The following is an 18,325-nucleotide window of genomic DNA, read 5'->3' on the forward strand; positions in this document are numbered from 1 at the left end:
ATCTCTAATGCTTTTCTGTTTAGAAATTTCTTCCACCAGATACCCTAAATCATCTCTCTCAAGTTCAAAGTTTCACAGATCTCTAGGGCAGGGTCAAATGCTGCCAGTCTCATTGCTAAAGCATAACAGGAGTCACTTTCACTCCATTTCCCAACAAGTTCCTCATCTCCATCAGAGACCACCTCAGCCTGGACTTTATTGTCCATATCATTATCAGCATTTTGGTCAAAGCCATTCAACAATTCTCTAGGAAGTTCCAAACTTTCCCACATCTTGTCTTATGAGCCCTCCAAGTTTTTAGGAATTTCCAAACTTTCCCACATTTTCCTGTCTTCTTCTGAGTCCTCCAGCTGTTCCAACCTCTGCCTGTTACCCAGTTCCAAAGTCACTTCCACATTTTTAGGTATCTTTACAGCAGCACCCCACTACTTAGTACTAATTTACTGTATTAGTCCATTTTCATATTGCTATGAAGAAATACCCAAGACTGGGTAATTTATAAAGAAAAAGGTTTAATGGATTCACAGTTCCACATGACTGGGGAGGTCTTACAATCATGGCAGAAGGCAAAGGAGGAGCAAGGGCACATCTTAAATGGTGACAGGCAAGAGAACATGTACAGGGGAAGTGCCCTTTATAAAACCTTCAGATCTCATGAAACTTATTCACTATCATGAAAACAGCACAGAAAAACCTGCCCCCATAATGCAGTTACCTCCCACCAGTTTCTTCCCATGATGTGGGGATTGTGGGAGCTACAGTTCAAGAGGAGGTTTGGGTGAGGACACAACCAAACCACATCAACCAAAAAGTTCCAGTTTCTGTAAATGTGTTCATGTAATTGCACTAGTCAAATCTGCAGAGAATCTACACTGTCTTCCACAAAGGCTGAACTAATTTACACTCTTACCAACAGTGTATAAGTGTTCCTTTTTCTCCACAACCTTGCCATCATTTGTTATTTTTTGACTTTTTAATAGTAGTTATTCTGACTGGTGTTAGATGGTATCTCATTGTGATTTTGATTTGCATTTAATGATCAGTGATGTTAAGCTTTTTTTCATATGCTTGGTGGCCACATGTATGTCTTCTTTTGAAAAGTGTCTGTTCATGTTATTTGCCTACTTTTTAATGGGGTTGTTTGTTTTATTATAAATGTGTTTAAGTTCCTTGTAGATGCTGAATATTAGGCCTTTGTCAGATGGGTAAACTGCAAAAATTTTCTCCCGTTCTTTAGGTTGTCTGTTTACTCTGTTGATAGTTTCTTTTGCTGTGCTGAAGCTCTTCAGTTTAATTAAAACTCATTTTTTCAATTTTTGTTTTTGTTGCAATTGCTTTTGGTGTTTTTGTCTTGAATTTTTTGCTTGTACCTATATCTTAAATGCTATTGCCTAGGTTGTTTTCCAGAATTTTTATAGGTTTGGGTTTTACATTTACATTTTACATTTAAAATCCATCTTGAGTTGATTTTTGTATATGGTGTAAGGAAGGGGTCCAGTTTCAATCTTCTGCATATGGCTAGCCTGTTATCCCAGCACAATTTATTGAATAGGGAATCCTTTCCCCATTGCTGGCTTTTGTCAGGTTTGTGAAAGATCAAATAATTGTAGGTGTACAGTCTTATTTCTGTGTTCTCTATCCTGTTCCATTGGTCTATGTGTCTGTTCTTCCAGTACCATGCTGCTTTGGTTAGTCTAGCCCTGTAGTATAGTTTGAAGTTGGGTAGTGCAACGCCTCCAGTTTTGTTTCTTTTGTTTAGGATTGACTTGACAATTTGGGTTCCCTTTTAGTTTCATATGAATTTTAAAATAGTTTTTTTCTAATTCTCTGGAGAATGGCAACTGTAGTTTCATGTGAACAGCACTGAATCTACAAATTGCTTTGGGCAGTATGGCTATTTTCATGATATTGATACTTCCTATCCATGAATATGGAATTTTTTAAATTTGTGTGATTTCTGATTTCTTTGAGCAGTGGTTTGTAGTTCACCTTGTAGAGATCTTTCACCTTCCTAATTAGCTGTATTCCTAAGTATTTTATCCTTTTTGTGACAATTGTGAATGTGAGTTCGTTCCTTATTTGGCTCTTGGCTTGACTGTTGTTGGTGTATAAGAATGCTAGTAATTTTTTCACATTGATTTTGTATCCTGAGACTTTGCCGAAGTTGCTTATTAGCTTAAGAAGCTTTTGGGCTGAGATGATGGGATTTTCTAGATATAGGACCATGTCATCTGCAAAGAGGGATAGTTTGACTTCCTCTCTTTCTATTTGAATGCCTTGATTTCTTTCTCTTGCCTGATTGCCCTGGCCAGAACTTCCAATACTATATTGAATAGAAGTGGTGAGAGAGGGCATCCTTGTCTGGTGCTAGTTTTCAAGGGGAATGCTTCCAGCTTTTGCCCATTTAGTATGATATTGGCTGTGACTGCCCCATCTTTCAACATTACTCTAAATGCAGCATTCTTTTGTAGTTATCTCTGGCTCTTCCTACTCCTTCCAAAGGCCAAGTTATACACTCCTGGATGATTACACAGTACTTTAAAAGTATTTCAAAGGTAATTCTTTTTATCATTATCTCATCAAGGCTGTATAATCCATGTGGACAGGACCATTTGTCTTTTATTCTTAGCATATTTTTAGCATATGGAGAATACTCAATAAAATTTGATAAAGAAAATTTCCTCTGTTTAGCTTTTAGTGTAGTCATGGCTTGCTTACTAGAATACTATGCAGGAAATCCAAGATTACAGAACATTTGGAAGAAGGTACATTTCTTCTTAAATTTTTGAAACCCAACTGTATACAAAGTAAGAACAGTTTGAGTTAAAGTTGTTTCTTGGATTTATTCTTACTTAAGTTTATTTAAAATTTGATTATAAGAAGATATATGCCAATAGTGCAGATGTAAAAAAAAAAAGGAAGACATAAAATTTACTGCTATCTACAGTTAAGTAACTCTGAGTTCTTAAAAATGTAATTATGTTTGTAACTTGTTAAATTGAAGGTTTTTAAGCCATAAAACCCATAACAAATAAGATTTATCGTATTTCCAATTCCATGCTGTTTGAGAAATACATTTTTTTCTGAAGGCTTAGCAAATAAATAAGTTGAATATAAACTTGAATTTTTCACTAAACTTTTAAAATATGCTTATTAAATGTTTTTATTCCTTAAATTACAATGTAACTTTGGATGACTTGGGTGGTTTTGAGATTATTTGAAGAATCTCTTTTCTTCAAAAATGTGATCATGGTACTGGTACCACAACAGAGACATAGATCAATGGATCAGAACAGAGCCCTCAGAAATAAGGCCGCATATCTACAACTATCTGATCTTTGACAAACCTGACAAAAACAAGCAATGGGAAAAGGATTCCCTATTTAATAAATGGTGCTGGGAAAACTGGCAAGCCATATGTAGAAAGCTGAAACTGGATCCCTTCCTTACACCTTATACAAAAATTAATTCAAGATGGATTAAAGACTTACATGTTAGACCTAAAACCATAAAAACCCTAGAAGAAAACCTGGGCAATACCATTCAGGACATAGGCATGGGCAAGGACTTCATGTCTAAAACACCAAAAGCAATAGCAACAAAAGCCAAAATTGACAAATGGGATCTAATGAAACTAAAGAGCTTCTGCACAGCAAAAGAAACTACCATCAGAGTGAACAGACAACCTACAAAATGGGAGAAAATTTTCGCAACCTACTCATCTGACAAAGGGCTAATATCCAGAATTTACAATGAACTCAAACAAATTTACAAGAGAAAAACAAACAACCCCATCAAAAAGTGGGCAAAGGACATGAACAGACACTTCTCAAAAGAAGACATTTATGCAGCCAAAAAGCACATGAAAAAATGCCCATCATCACTGGCCATCAGAGAAATGCAAATCAAAACCACAATGAGATACCATCTCACACCAGTTAGAATGGCGATCATTAAAAAGTCAGGAAACAACAGTTGCTGGAGAGGATGTGGAGAAATAGGAACACTTTTACACTGTTGGTGGGACTGTAAACTAGTTCAACCATTGTGGAAGTCAGTGTGACGATTCCTCAGGGATCTAGAACTAGAAATACCATTTGACCCAGCCATCCCATTACTGGGTATATACCCAAAGGACTATAAATCATGCTGCTATAAAGACACATGCACACGTATGTTTATTGCGGCACTATTCACAATAGCAAAGAGTTGGAACCAACCCAAATGTCCAACAACGATAGACTGGATTAAGAAAATGTGGCACATATACACCATGGAATACTATGCAGCCATAAAAAACGATGAGTTCATGTCCTTTGTAGGGACATGGATGAAACTGGAAACCATCATTCTCAGTAAACTATCACAAGGACAAAAGACCAAACACCACATGTTCTCACTCATAGGTGGGAATTGAACAATGAGAACACATGGACACAGGAAGGGGAACATCACACTCCGGGGACTGTTGTGGGGTGGGGGGAGGGGGGAGGGACAGCATTAGGAGATATACCTAATGCTAAATGATGAGTTAATGGGTGCAGCACACCAACATGGCACATGGATACATATGTAACAAACCTGCACGTTGTTCACATGTACCCTAAAACTTAAAGTATAATAATAATAATAATAATGAAAGTAAAATTTAAAAAAAGGTATAACCAGTCCACCAATTCTGTTACTTTTCTACTGATGTTTTTAAGAAATTTGACTTAATAGAGGCTTACAAGCAGCTCCTTAAATAGGAGACAGGAGAACTGAATGGAATAGACCTAATTCCCCAAATATTAGTTTAAAATTTACTTCAGAAAGATAAGAATTAGTTTATACTTGAGGAATATTTTCAAAACGGAATTATAAAATGAAATTTTAGGAGTTGATTTTTGACTTAGGTAACCAGTATTTGATGATTTTCATGCTCATACAAATATTATCAAATTGAAACATCTCTTTTTCTCTGAAAGGCCAACTTTGTTTCTCTGTGGAATTCCTCACTATTTTATGTTTGGTCACATACAAAAAGTTTGTCTTTTTGAGTTCCCTCTTTTCTGTAGATATTCTCCTTGGCTTTTCACCATAGTTCATAGATGGTAGATCGTCTTCTCCACCATGCGTATTACTCAGGTAATGGGTGCTCCAAAAGCCCTGACTTTACCCCTATACAATCTATGCATGTAACAAAATTGCACGTGTACTCCATAGATTTGTACAAATTAAAAGGAGGAAAAATATTATTGGTCACCAACAAAAAGAGCACATGAATTGGTGAATCTTATCTAAAAAGAGAACTGCGAGGCAATTGATGTATTAATTAGTGTAATGTGGCAATCATTTCACAATGCATGTGTATGTCAAATCATTACACTGTATATCTTGAATATATCCAACTGTTATTTGTCAAGTATACCTCAATAAGGCTGGAAAAAATGGGAAAATAAATAAATGAAATGATGAGCAATAATATTTTATAAATGTCCTTACTTGAAAGAATATTTTCTCTTTGGATTTTTTCTGATCCAAGTAATTGCAATTGCAAAAACCAGGAATCACTAATGTAGAGATATGGATAGCCAATTTGGGTTGCTTATACTATGACTATATCAGAAATGCAGCTTATTCCTTTCTCCAAATAGTCCCTGAGATTTTGCAGATGTAGGTCTTAGTTGGTGGCTTGCATGCAAATATACAAAGCTTGATTGTAGGCATAACCCCTTTTTTCCTATAGATAGTTTATGAGAATGTTGCAATCAAAACTATGTCCTAACATTCCCAGTGTGCTCCTAAATCCCATGTCCCAGTTAGCATTTAGTTATGTGAGCAAACTGATTTCACAATGAGTCCATGAGATAACTGAATCTGTCTCCAGAATTTTAGTGTGATAGTGCTTAATAGCAAATGACCATTTAAGGTCCCCACCCAATCCTAAAACAGCCTTCTGGATTCACGAATCTATATAATAGCTGGTTATGCCATCATTAAGCCTCAACTAAATGATTATTAAGGCCCTTCTGTGCTTGGAGTTATGGGGAAACATAGAAATGAATGCAAAAGTTATAATCCTTTCAAAATATTTTTTATTGCTTGGGCTTGATTACATATTAAAAGATTTTTTTTTTTTTTTTGAGACAGAGTCTCGCTCTGTCACCCAGGCTAGAATGCAGTGGCCTGATCTCAGCTCACTGCAACCTCTGCCTCCCAGGTTCAAGCAGTTCTTCTGCTCAGCCTCCCAAGTAGCTGGGACTACAGGCGCATGCCACCATACCTGGCTAATTTTTGTATTTTTAGTACAGACGGGGTTTCACCATATTGGCCAGGCTGGTCTCGAACTCCTCACCTCATGATCCACCCTCTTGGGCCTCCCAGAGTGCTGGGATTACAGGCGTGAGCCACCCTACCCGTAATGCACTCTTGTACTTTAAAGGAAGAAATGAAGAACTAAAGGAATGAAGAAGCCAAAAGATTTTATCAAGGCAGAGCTATATATATTAAGCCTTCAAAGCTAAACTTGTTTTTCTCTAGTTGTCAATGTCCCAGATACAATAAAATTTGATCTTGATTAGTCTTTTATTAAATAGACTAATAAAAAGTTAAAATTATTATGTTTATAAAATGTATTTTGAGTAACATGGTTCAGATATTTTCATATAGCAGTAAGTATAGATTGGAGATTATATAAACAGTTAAACCTGGTCATTGTACTACATATAACCTTAAAAGGAAATTTAAAAAAGTATAAATGGGAATAGGAATAGATTACCTATTAAGAAATGATATGTTATAATATCAAGAATAAATAATTTGCTTATTTCTTAATGATCTCAACAAAATGTGTTTTTTAGAGATTTTTTGAATCAGAAAAGTGTACCTATAACATATTCTATCCAACAATTTAAACTGGTGATAAAACTGGAAATAGAAAAGAATAAAGATTGCTTCTGAATAGAAAATGCTTAAAACCAGCAGTATTTATTGATATTTTGTGCAATAAAAGAAAATGAAATATGCAATTATTTCAGCTGCTTTCTCAGGTAAAGCTGTTTTTAAAGAAAACTTCTTAAAGCTATGGCTAACCCAGCTCCCACGTGAAATGACTTTTTTATGACATTTTCAATGTACCTTAAATGCATGTACTTCCAGTCTAAATTATTAGCCTAGGCTACTTTACTCACCTCAGATAGCATTTTTCAAGAAATAAACTTACGTACAGCACAAGTGGAAAATAAAACCACTTTCTATTTCTTCATTTATAGGAGGTTGAACTTCTCTGGAGTGCTAGAGCTATAGATTTTTCTGGATGTGTGCTTCAGAGTGAAGACAAGTGATATTACTTTTCTCTTAAATTACCAACCAACTGAAAAAAAAATCATTAGTTCTAAATTTCGAATTCCACCGATATCATAAGGTATACAAAAGCACTTTGCTTTTCACCCTTTTTTTTTTTAACGTTGTCTATATGGGAATGGACAACTCTTGATTACTACAGCTAAATTGTCAGTTTTATGAATTACTTCCTATAAAAATGACCTCCTCTGCCCTGCAAGTATAGTTTTTTGTTTGTTTGTTTTTTGTTTTTTTGAAATGGAGTCTCACTTTGTCACCCAAGCTGGAGTGCAGTGGTGACGTCTCAGCTCACTGCAACCTCCATACCCCGGGTTCAAGCAATTCTCCTGCCTCAGCCTCCCGAGTAGCTGAGATTTTAGGTATGCACCACCACACCCGGATAATATTTTCGTATTTTTAGTAGAGACAGAGTTTCACTATGTTGGCCAGGCTGGTTTCAAACTCCTGACCTAAAATGATCCACCTGCCTCGGCCTCCCAAAGTGCTAGGATTACAGGCGTGAGCCACTGTGCCCAGCCAAGTGTAGCGTTTTTTAATGCAAACAAGTATATGATAAAGAATTTAAAAGGAGGCTGCAAAAGGTCAGAAAAATTGTACAAACCTATTTCAACATGGAGTTCTTTCTTGAGTCTCTTTATTACTTTCACATTTCCTGCAGAAAGCTAAAAGTTCACTAGCAACAGTGCATAAAAGAAATAATAGTAAGGCGGTGTAATCACTAAGGAGCTGAAGCACTGGCATCTCTTAAAATGCTGGATTACCTCAGTGCTGATCAGTGGAAAATCAAAAAGGATGAGAAGGATGACAAACGCTTTTGAGCTCTGAATGAAGAGGATACTGCCTTGCTGAAAAATCATGGTCAGAGCACTTATTCTAGGCAGATTAAGCAGGTTGAGAATGACATTGAACAACTTCTTAAGAAAATTAATTATCTCAGTAGTATTAAAGAGTCTGACACTAGCCTGGCCACCAGCAGCACTCTGGGATTTGGCTGCAAATAAGCAAATGCGCCAGAGTGAACAATGTTTACAGGTTGCAAGGTGTAGAAAGATAGTAAATGCTGATTCTGAGAACTCAAAATACATTGTCAATATGGAGCAGATTGCCAAGTTTATGGCGGACCTCAGTGATCTACTGACGTTGAGGCAGGGATGAAATTTGATGTGGAAGAATGTAAGTATTAAATTCAGATTCCCATGCTTTATAAGATTGACCCAACAATTACCACGATGCCGGTGGAGTAAAAACCTGATGTCATATACAGTGGTGGTGTTGGCTGTAGGGAAAAGACTGAGACATTGCAAGTAGTTGAAACCCCACTACTTCATCCAGAGAGATTTGTTAACCTTGGCATGGAGCCTCCCAAGAGTGTGCTCTTTGGTCCACTAGGTGCAGGCAAGACACTCTGTGCTTAGGTGGTTGCTAAATAGGACTGATGCTTGCTTCATCGAGTTATTGGATATGAATTTTACAGAAATATATCTGCAAAGGGGCTGGAATGGTTCATGAGCTCTTCCCAGTTGCCAGAACGAGAAATGCCTGCCTTATCTTCTTTGATGAAACCAATGCTGTTGGAAGAGCTCAGTTTGATGATGGTGCTGGAGGTGACAATGAAGTACAGAGAAAAATGTGGGAACTAATTCATCTGTTGGATGGCTTTGACCCTCAAGGCAATATTAAGTGCTGATGGCCACTAACAGACCTGATACTTTGGATTCAGCACTGATGAAGCCAGGGAAATTGGATAGAAAGGTTGAATTTAGTTTACCTGATCTAGAGGGTCAGACTCACATCTTTATTTTTTTTCTTTTTTTTATTATACTTTAAGTTTTAGGGTACATGTGCACAACATGCAGGTTTGTTACATGTATATACATGTGCCATGTTGGTGTTATGTACCCATTAACTCATCATATAACATTAGGTATATCTCCTAATGCTGTCCTTCCGCACTCCCCCCACCCCACAACAGGCCCTGGTGTGTGATGTTCCCCTTCCTGTGTCCATGTGTTCTCACTGTTCAATTCCCACCTATGAGTGAGAACATGCGGTGTTTGGTTTTTTGTCCTTGCAATAGTTTGCTGAGAATGATGGTTTCCACCTTCATCCATGTCCCTACAAAGGACATGAACTCATCCTTTTTTATGGCTGCATAGTATTCCATGGTGTATATGTGCCACATTTTCTTAATCCAGTCTATCATTGTTGGACATTTGGGTTGGTTCCAACTCTTTGCTATTGTGAATAGTGCCGCAATAAACATACATGTGCATGTGTCTTTATAGCAGCATGATTTATAGTCCTTTGGGTATATACCCAGTAATGGGATGGCTGGGTCAAATGGTATTTCTAGTTCTAGATCCCTGAGGAATCGCCACACTGACTTCCACAATCGTGGAATTAGTTTACAGTCCCACTAACAGCGTAAAAGTGTTCCTGTTTCTCCACATCCTCTCCAGCACCTGTTGTTTCCTCACATTTTAATGATCGCCATTCTAACTGGTGTGAGACGGTATCTCATTGTCATTTTGATTTGCATTTCTCTGATGGCCAGTGATGATGAGCAATTTTTCATGTGTCTTTTGGCTGCATAAATGTCTTCTTTTGAGAAGTGTCCGTTCATATCCTTTGCCCACTTTTTGATGGGGTTGTTTTTTTCTTGTAAATTTGTTTGAGTTCTTCGTAGATTCTGGATATTAGCCCTTTGTCAGATGAGTAGATTGCAAAAATTTTCTCCCATTCTGTAGGTTGCCTCTTCACTCTGATGGTAGTTTCTTTTGCTGTGCAGAAGCTCTTTAGTTTCATTAGATCCCATTTGCCAATTTTGGCTTTTATTGCCATTGCTTTTGGTGTTTTAGACATGAAGTCCTTGCCCATTCCTATGTCCTGAATGTTATTGCCTAGGTTTTCTTCTAGGGTTTTTATGGTTGTAGGTCTAACATATAAGTCTTTAATCCATCTTGAATTAATTTTCATATAAGGTGTAAGGAAGGGATCCAGTTTCAGCTTTCTACATATGGCTAGCCAGTTTTCCCAGCACCATTTTTAAAATAGGGAATCCTTTCCCCCTTTCTTGTTTTTGTCAGGTTTGTCAAAGATCAGATAGTGGTAGATATGTGGCATTATTTCTGAGGGCTCTGTTCTGTTCCATTGGTCTATATCTCTGTTGTGGTACCAGTCCAATGCTGTTTTGGTTCCGGTAGCCTTGTAGTATAGTTTGAAGTCAGGTAGCGTGATGCCTCCAGCTTTGTTCTTTTGGCTTAGGATTGTCGTGACTATGTGGGCTCTTTTTGGGTTCCATATGAGCTTTAAAGTAGTTTTTTCCAATTCTGTGAAGAAAGTCATTGGTAGCTTGATGGGGATGGCATTGAATCTATAAATTACCTTGGGCCATATGGCCATTTTCACTATATTGATTCTTCCTATCCATGAGCATGGAATGTTCTTCCCTTTGTTTGTATCCTCTTTTATTTCATTGAGCAGTGGTTTGTAGTTCCCCTTGAAGAGGTCCTTCACATCCCTTGTAAGTTGGATTCCTAGGTATTTTATTCTCTTTGAAGCAATTGTGAATGGGAGTTCACTCATGATTTGGCTCTCTGTTTGTTATTGGTGTATAAGAATGCTTGTGATTTTTGCACATTGATTTTGTATCCTGAGACTTTGCTGAAGTTGCTAATGAGCTTAAGGAGATTTTGGGCTGAGACAATGGGGTTTTCTGGATATACAATCATGTCATCTGCAAACAGGGACAATTTGACTTCCTCTTTTCATAATTGAATACCCTTTATTTCTTTATCCTGCCTGATTGCCCTGGCCAGAACTTCCAACACTATGTTGAATAGGAGTGGTGAGAGAGGGCATTCCTGTCTTGTGCCAGTTTTCATAGGGAATGCTTCCAGTTTTTGCCCATTCAGTATGATATTGGCTGTGGGTTTGTCATAGATAGCTCTTATTATTTTGAGATATGTCCCATCAATACCTCATTTATTGAGAGTTTTTGGCATGAAGTGCTGTTGAATTTTATCAAAGGCCTTTTCTGCATCTATTGAGATGATCATGTGGCTTTTGTCATTGGTTATGTTTATATGCTGGATTACATTTATTGATTTGCGTATGTTGAACCAGCCTTGCTCCCAGGGATGAAGCCCACTTGATCATTATGGATAAGCTTTTTGATGTGCTGCTGGATTCGGTTTGCCATTATTGTACTGAGGATTTTTGCATCAGTGTTCATCAGGGATATTGGTCTAAAATTCTCTTTTTTGTTGTGTCTCTGCCAGGCTTTGGTATCAGGATGATGCTGGCCTCATAAAATGAGTTAGGGAGGATTCCCTCTTTTTCTATTGATTGGAATAGTTTCAGAAGGAATGGTACCAGCTCCTCCTTGTACCTCTGTTAGAATTCGGCTGTGAATCCATCTGCTCCTGGACTTTTTTTGGTTGGTAAGCGATTAATTATTGCCACAATTTCAGAGCCTGTTATTGATCTATTCAGAGTTCAACTTCTTCCTGGTTTAGTCTTGGGAGGGTGTATGTGTCAAGGAGTTTATCCATTTCTTCTAGATTTTCTAGTTTATTTGCATAGAGGTGTTTATAGTATTCTCTGATGGTAGTTTGTATTTCTGTGGGATCAGTGGTGATATCCCCTTTATCATTTTTTATTGCATCTATTTGATTCTTCTCTCTGTTCTTATTTATTAGTCTTGCTAGCAGTCTCCCAATTTTGTTGATCTTTTCAAAAAACCAGCTCCTGGATTCATTGATTTTTTGAAGGGTTTTTTGTGTCTCTATCTCCTTCAGTTCTGCTCTGATCTTAGTTATTTCTTGCCTTCTGCTAGCTTTTGAATGTGTTTGCTCTTGCTTCTCTAGTTCTTTTAATTGTGATGTTAGCGTGTCAATTTTAGATCTTTCCTGCTTTCTCTTGTGGGCATTTAGTGCTATAAATTTCCCTCTACATACTGCTTTGAATGCATCTCAGAGATTCTGGTATGTTGTGTCTCTGTTCTCATTGATTTCAAAGAACATCTTTATTTCTGCCTTCATTTCGTTGTGTACCCAGTAGTCATTCAGGAGCAGGTTGTTCAGTTTCCATGTAGTTGAGTGGTTTTGAGTGAGTTTCTTAATCCTGAGTTCTAGTTTGATTGCACTGTGTTCTGAGAGAGTTTGTTATAATTTCTGTTCTTTTACATTTGCTGAGGACTGCTTTACTTCCAAATATGTGGTCAGTTTTGGAATAGGTGTGGTGTGGTGCTGAAAATAATGTATATTCTGTTGATTTGGGGTGGAGAGTTCTGTAGATGTCTATTAGGTCCTCTTGGTGCAGAGTTGAGTTCAATTCCTGGATATCCTTGTTAACTTTCTGTCTCATTGATCTGTCTAATGTTGACAGTGGGGTGTTAAAGTCTCCCATTATCATTGTGTGGGAGTCTGAGTCTCTTTGTAGGTCACTAAGGACTTGCTTTATGAATCTGGGTGCTCCTGTATTGGGTGCATATAAGATTCATACTTTTTCAGTGGATGATGAAAGATACCAGATTTGCATGGTTAGCACAACTACCTCTAAACAGCACTGGGGCTGAGATTAGAAGCTTTTGTGTAGAAGCTGGGTTTTTTTGTTTTGTTGTTTTGTTTTGGGTTTTGGTTTTGAGACTGAGTCTCACTCTTTCATCCAGGCTGGAGTGCAGTGGCACGATCCTGGCTCACTGCAACCTCCGCCTCCTGGTTTCAAGCCATTCTCCTGCCACAGACTCCTGAGTTGCTGGGATTATAGGCATGTGCCACCACGCCCAGCTAATTCTGTATATTAAGTAGAGACGGAGTTTCACTATATTAGCCAGACTGATCTCAAACTGCCGATCAGGAACTCTCGATCCCTCAGGTGATCCGCCCACCTTGGCCTCCCAAAGTGGTGAGATTACAGGCCTTGAGCCATGCCCAGCCAAAGCTGGTATGTTTTTGATCACAGCATGGTAAAAAAAAAAAAAAAAAAAAAAAAAAAAAAAAATGCTGCTGAGGATTGCTTGGAAGATGTAAATAAGGTCATTAACTATTATGCCAAATTCAGCACTACTCACTGGTAACGTGACACAACTGAGCCCTGAAGGCTTTCAAATGAAAACACATCTTTTCACTGGAATCCTAACCTTTTATGGAGTTGTTAATAACCACTTCACAAAAAAGGCTTCAACATTATAAAATGATAATAGTAATTGTCATTTACTGAATACGTGATACTTGTGCCAAGTTACTGTGCTGGCCGTTTATGTTTATTTGATAAATATTTATTGAGTACCCACTATGAATTAGGATAAGGAAGATGATCACTGCCTTCAAGGAGCATATAATCAAATATAAACAGATATGCCCAAGGCAATGATAAGGAGACTCATTGGGAATTATGAAAGCACAGACTAGCCTGAGGTAAAGCTTTCTGGAAAAGTTTATGATTGAGCTCCATATTAAAGAAATTAGAAGATTGCATTTGAAGATGAAGAGAAATGACATCCTAAGCAATGAATTTGTGCGGACAAAAGCATTGATGAGAAAACACTATCTGTGTTCAAGGAACTACAAAGAAGTTAGTATTTGAAAGGTCAGAACTAAGAAGACCTGAGGCTGGAAAGGTATGAAGGGTTAAAATCATGCAAGAATTGGCATGACATTTTAAGATACCCAAACTTTTTTCTGTAGGTGAGAGAAGTCAATCAAGACTTTGAAAGGCCATACATGGCATATATGCATACCTTATGTACATGTCAGGGTACAGTTTGTATTTACGAGGATGTATTAGTTCAGGCTGCCCTGTCAAATTGTCATAGATTGGGAAGTTTAAGCAACAGCAGTTTATTTTTTGCACAGTTTAGGAGGTAGAGAAGTCAATCATCAAGGGGCTGGCAAAGCAAGTTTTACCTGAGGCCTCCTCTCAGCTGGTAGGCAGTCGCCATCTTGCTGTGTGCTCACATGACTTCCTTGTGGGAGCAAAGAGAGAGCAAGCTCTCTGGTGTCTTTCCTTATGAGGGCACTAATCCTATTATGAGGATTCTACCCTCATGACCTCATCTAACTCTCATTACCTCCCAAAGGCCTCATTTCCAAATACAATCACATTGGAGGCTAGGGTTTTGACATGGGAATGTATTGAGACACAAATATTGAGTCCATAACAGGGGAGAAGGAAAGAAACAGAAGAGCAGCTGTGAGGTGAAATCAGTGGGTTTGAGTGGTCAATTGATTGATTGATTGATTGGAGCTCAGAGAGAAGATACAGTCTACTTTTTTCTCTACCCATTGTAACCCATCAACTCTATGCCACCATGTGAGGCTACTGCACTAGTCTTCATCCTAGTTCCCTTCCTGCTCTTTACCCAATCCCCACCATGGTCTCCACTACCAGCCCTCATTCCACCACCCTCCTCAGCACTATTCAGCTCTTTTCTAGTACCTGATTCTCTCCCAATTCAGGACATTTGCCCATTCTAGTGGAAAAAATAGGTAAGTATACAAATAAATGCAACTCAATATGCTAAGTACTACTGAATCACAGAAGTTACTAATGGTAGTATAGTTAGTTCTGTTATAAATATGACATACGTGTTCCTGAAAAATTATCACACTATGTAGAATTATACAATTTAAAAAACACAGGGCTAATGATAAAATGAGCTTGGAGTTCAACATTCAAAAATTTTGTCACTGCCATATTTTTAAAAATAAGAATCTAATGAAAATGACAATGTTTGTATGTGTGTGAATAGTTAAGAAACACATAAATGGGTATACCCACACATAAGTGGGTATTTTTACCATAAAATCTGGTTTGCTTCTGGAAGTGAGTATCAAAAGGGTTGCAGCTTGTGAATTATTAGGAGGTAGGAGGACGGTGACCTGAAATCAGAGGAAAGGTTGTATTAGGTGCAGATAGGTGTGGCTTATAAAACACCCAGTGAATGGAGAGAGCTGGTGCATGTTTGTGGTATGTGTGGATTAGGGTACATTTTGTGTATCTCCACTTAGCTTGGACACAGCTGGTGCAGTTTTTTGCATTCCCCTCATGTTTCTAATGGAGGAAATCATGCATAACCAACCTTAATTTTTTTCTTTATATCAATTCCTTTAGAACAAATTTACTTTTTCAAAACAAGCATTATAGCAAAACTGACAATAATTGTGCCTTGAACAGTTGGAAAAGATATCACAAAAGTGGTGAAGTAAACTGAGCCTTCTAACATGAAAAGCTATATATCAGCAGAAAAGAGGAAAGGGAACCAGGCCAAGGAAACAACATGCATAGAGGAGACCAAGTGTGAAAGAGAACATCATGTTTGGCAAACTGCCAGCATGTTATTTTGCTATATTAATACATCATATTGTTTGTTTGTTTGTTTGTTTTGAGACTGGGTCCAGCTCTGTCACCCAACCTGGAGTGCAATGGTGCAATCTCAGTTCACTGCAACCTCCACCTCCCGGGTTCAAGCAATTCTCCTGCCTCAGCCTCCTGAGTGGTTGGGATTACAGGTGCACGCCACCACGCCCGGCTAATTTTTGTATTTTTAGTAGGGACTGGGTTTCACCATGTTGGCCAGGCTAGTCTCAAACTCCTGACCTCAAATGATCCTCCCATCTTGGCCTCCCAAAGTGCTGGGATTATAGGCATGAACCACCACACCCAACCATTACATCATAATGTTTTTAAAAGTTTTTTCAAACATATTTTCATCATCATAAAGGTTGTAATTCCCTTCCTTTTCCAACATTTGATTCTTTATTTCTTATTCCCTCCAATGATGGGAAAAATAATTTGACTTCATTTGGTGTCTAAAACCTTCATTTTATATATGTGCCTTTATTTTTGTGTAACCCACCTAATAACATGGCAACACTGTAAAAATTTCAAGTACTTTCACTCTAACTGAATTAACTTTGCCTTGATATTAAATATTACAAATAGTCTTTCCATGTTAGAAAATATCTTTCACATACTTTGAAATGACAAAAATGGCAACTTCATGAATTCTAATCCAGGGGTAATCATGTTTTCATTTTTTGTGTTCTGATATATTACAAACTTGATGGTTTAAATTAATGTTAATTAGAATTTTTAATTCAGCCAAAGAAATATTGTTCCTTGAGGTTTAATTTAACCTATTCTATTTCAAATTAACAAAATACAAAATGTATTCTTATATTACATGGATTCATTAAATCAATTAACAATCGCTTGTTAAATGCCTATCATATGCATAAAATGATCTTAGGGTCTATGAGTCTATTTCATTTCATGTCTTATAATTTCCAACATTCCCTCTTGTTGAGTATTGTATATCTGTACTCAGAACACTCTTGATAGAAGCACATCTAATGGGAAAATACCAGAGTGAAAACAACATTATTATTTCACTCAACTGATTAGGTTAATTGATTTCCTGATAGACGCAGGCCTTATTCCACATGGATGATCAAATTTATTATAGTTTCTGATCCTTTGAGGATACTGAAATCTAAGTTTTACAGTAACTTACTGCTTAATATAGACAAGTATCTTGTTTAGCTAAGTTACTTGAAATACAAAAAATTGAAATAATTAAAAAATGTGTTGCATAATTGGCAAAATCACTGAACCTATTCAAACTACTTGTAGTACACTAAATTTTTTAGGGTTCTGTGAAGTACTTTGCAGAAATCTTCTAAAAACTTTTTATTTTCTGCAAAAATTCTATAATTTATTTTGTTTGGCTTATTCATTCACTCACTACCTCTTGAAGACACTGTGTCATTGAAATTGCTAAGATAGTTAATGTAATGACTCTTATAATGCAAGCTCTGTTAGGTAAATCCTTTGATTCTTATTTTTATTTCTCATGATCCCATCCACCTTTTTGCTCAGTTCATTTTTTGGGCACTTTACAGACAGAAATAATATGAGAAAGATAATATATTCATAATCAGTTAATTCTACTCTTTTTGGGGATAAATAAAAGAAAAAGAATTTAAATGGACTAATGGACACTCAAAGTATTTCATTTATTTAATTCCTCTCCCAATTGCCATTGATGAACTAAGCTACTACTCATTCCTCATAGTTTTTTTTTCTTTAACTTCAGAACGCATATTTGTAATATGAAACAATTCTGGATAAGACTTGCCTTTCTGTGTTAAATAATATGTAATATTCATCAGTATGGAATTTATTTGGAAGAGGCCTTGGAATTCCATAATCTAGAATGTTAGGTGACAAAATAACAAGATACAAATAAAGGCAAATATGTATCCAATAAGATGATTTCAAAATATACTACAATGTTATAGTAATCGAAACAGCCTGATGCTGGCATAAAAACAGATATATAGGTTGAAGGAACAAAAGAGAGAATCCAGAAATACAACCACACATATGTGGTCAATTAAAGTGTGCCAAGAACACACAATGGGGATAATCACTTCAATGCATGTTGCTGGGAAAACTGGACATCTTAATGCAGCAGAAGAAAAAGACTTGATTCTTGTCTTACCCTATATACAAAAATAACTCAAAATTGATTAAAGATTTAAACATAAGACCTGAAACTGTAAAACTACTAGAAAAAAACATGGGGAAAAAGCTTTCTTTACATTAATCTGGGCAATGTTTTTTTACTGTAACCCCAAAAGCACAGGCAACAAGAGTAAAAGTAGAAAAATAGGATTGCATCGAACTAAGAAGCTTCTTCACAGCAAGGGAAACAATCATGGAGTGAAGAGGCCACCTATGAAATGGGAGAAAATATTTGCAAACAATACATCTCAAAATGGGTTAATATCTAAAATACGTAAGAAACTCAATAGCTATTGTGAATAGTGCCGCAATAAACATATGTGTGCATGCGTCAATGCTAAATGACGAGTTAATGGGTGCAGGAAATCAACATGGCACATGGATACATATGTAACAAACCTGCACATTGTGCACATGTACCCTAAAACCTAAAGTATAATAATAAAAATAA

The 18,325-nt window shown here is 37.0% G+C and overlaps 1 protein-coding gene and 1 pseudogene across 22 annotated transcripts in view; both read left to right on the plus strand.

Moving 5' to 3' along the window:
* The window catches only part of RALYL (RALY RNA binding protein like), a 728,119-nt gene that overhangs the window by 476,524 nt on the left and 233,270 nt on the right, over window positions 1-18,325 (plus strand). The window lies entirely within an intron of this gene.
* Window positions 6,517-16,359, plus strand: LOC129486557 (26S proteasome regulatory subunit 7-like; annotated as a pseudogene).

Source organism: Symphalangus syndactylus, chromosome 7, assembly GCF_028878055.3.
Source record: "Symphalangus syndactylus isolate Jambi chromosome 7, NHGRI_mSymSyn1-v2.1_pri, whole genome shotgun sequence".
Classification (NCBI taxonomy): domain Eukaryota; kingdom Metazoa; phylum Chordata; class Mammalia; order Primates; family Hylobatidae; genus Symphalangus; species Symphalangus syndactylus.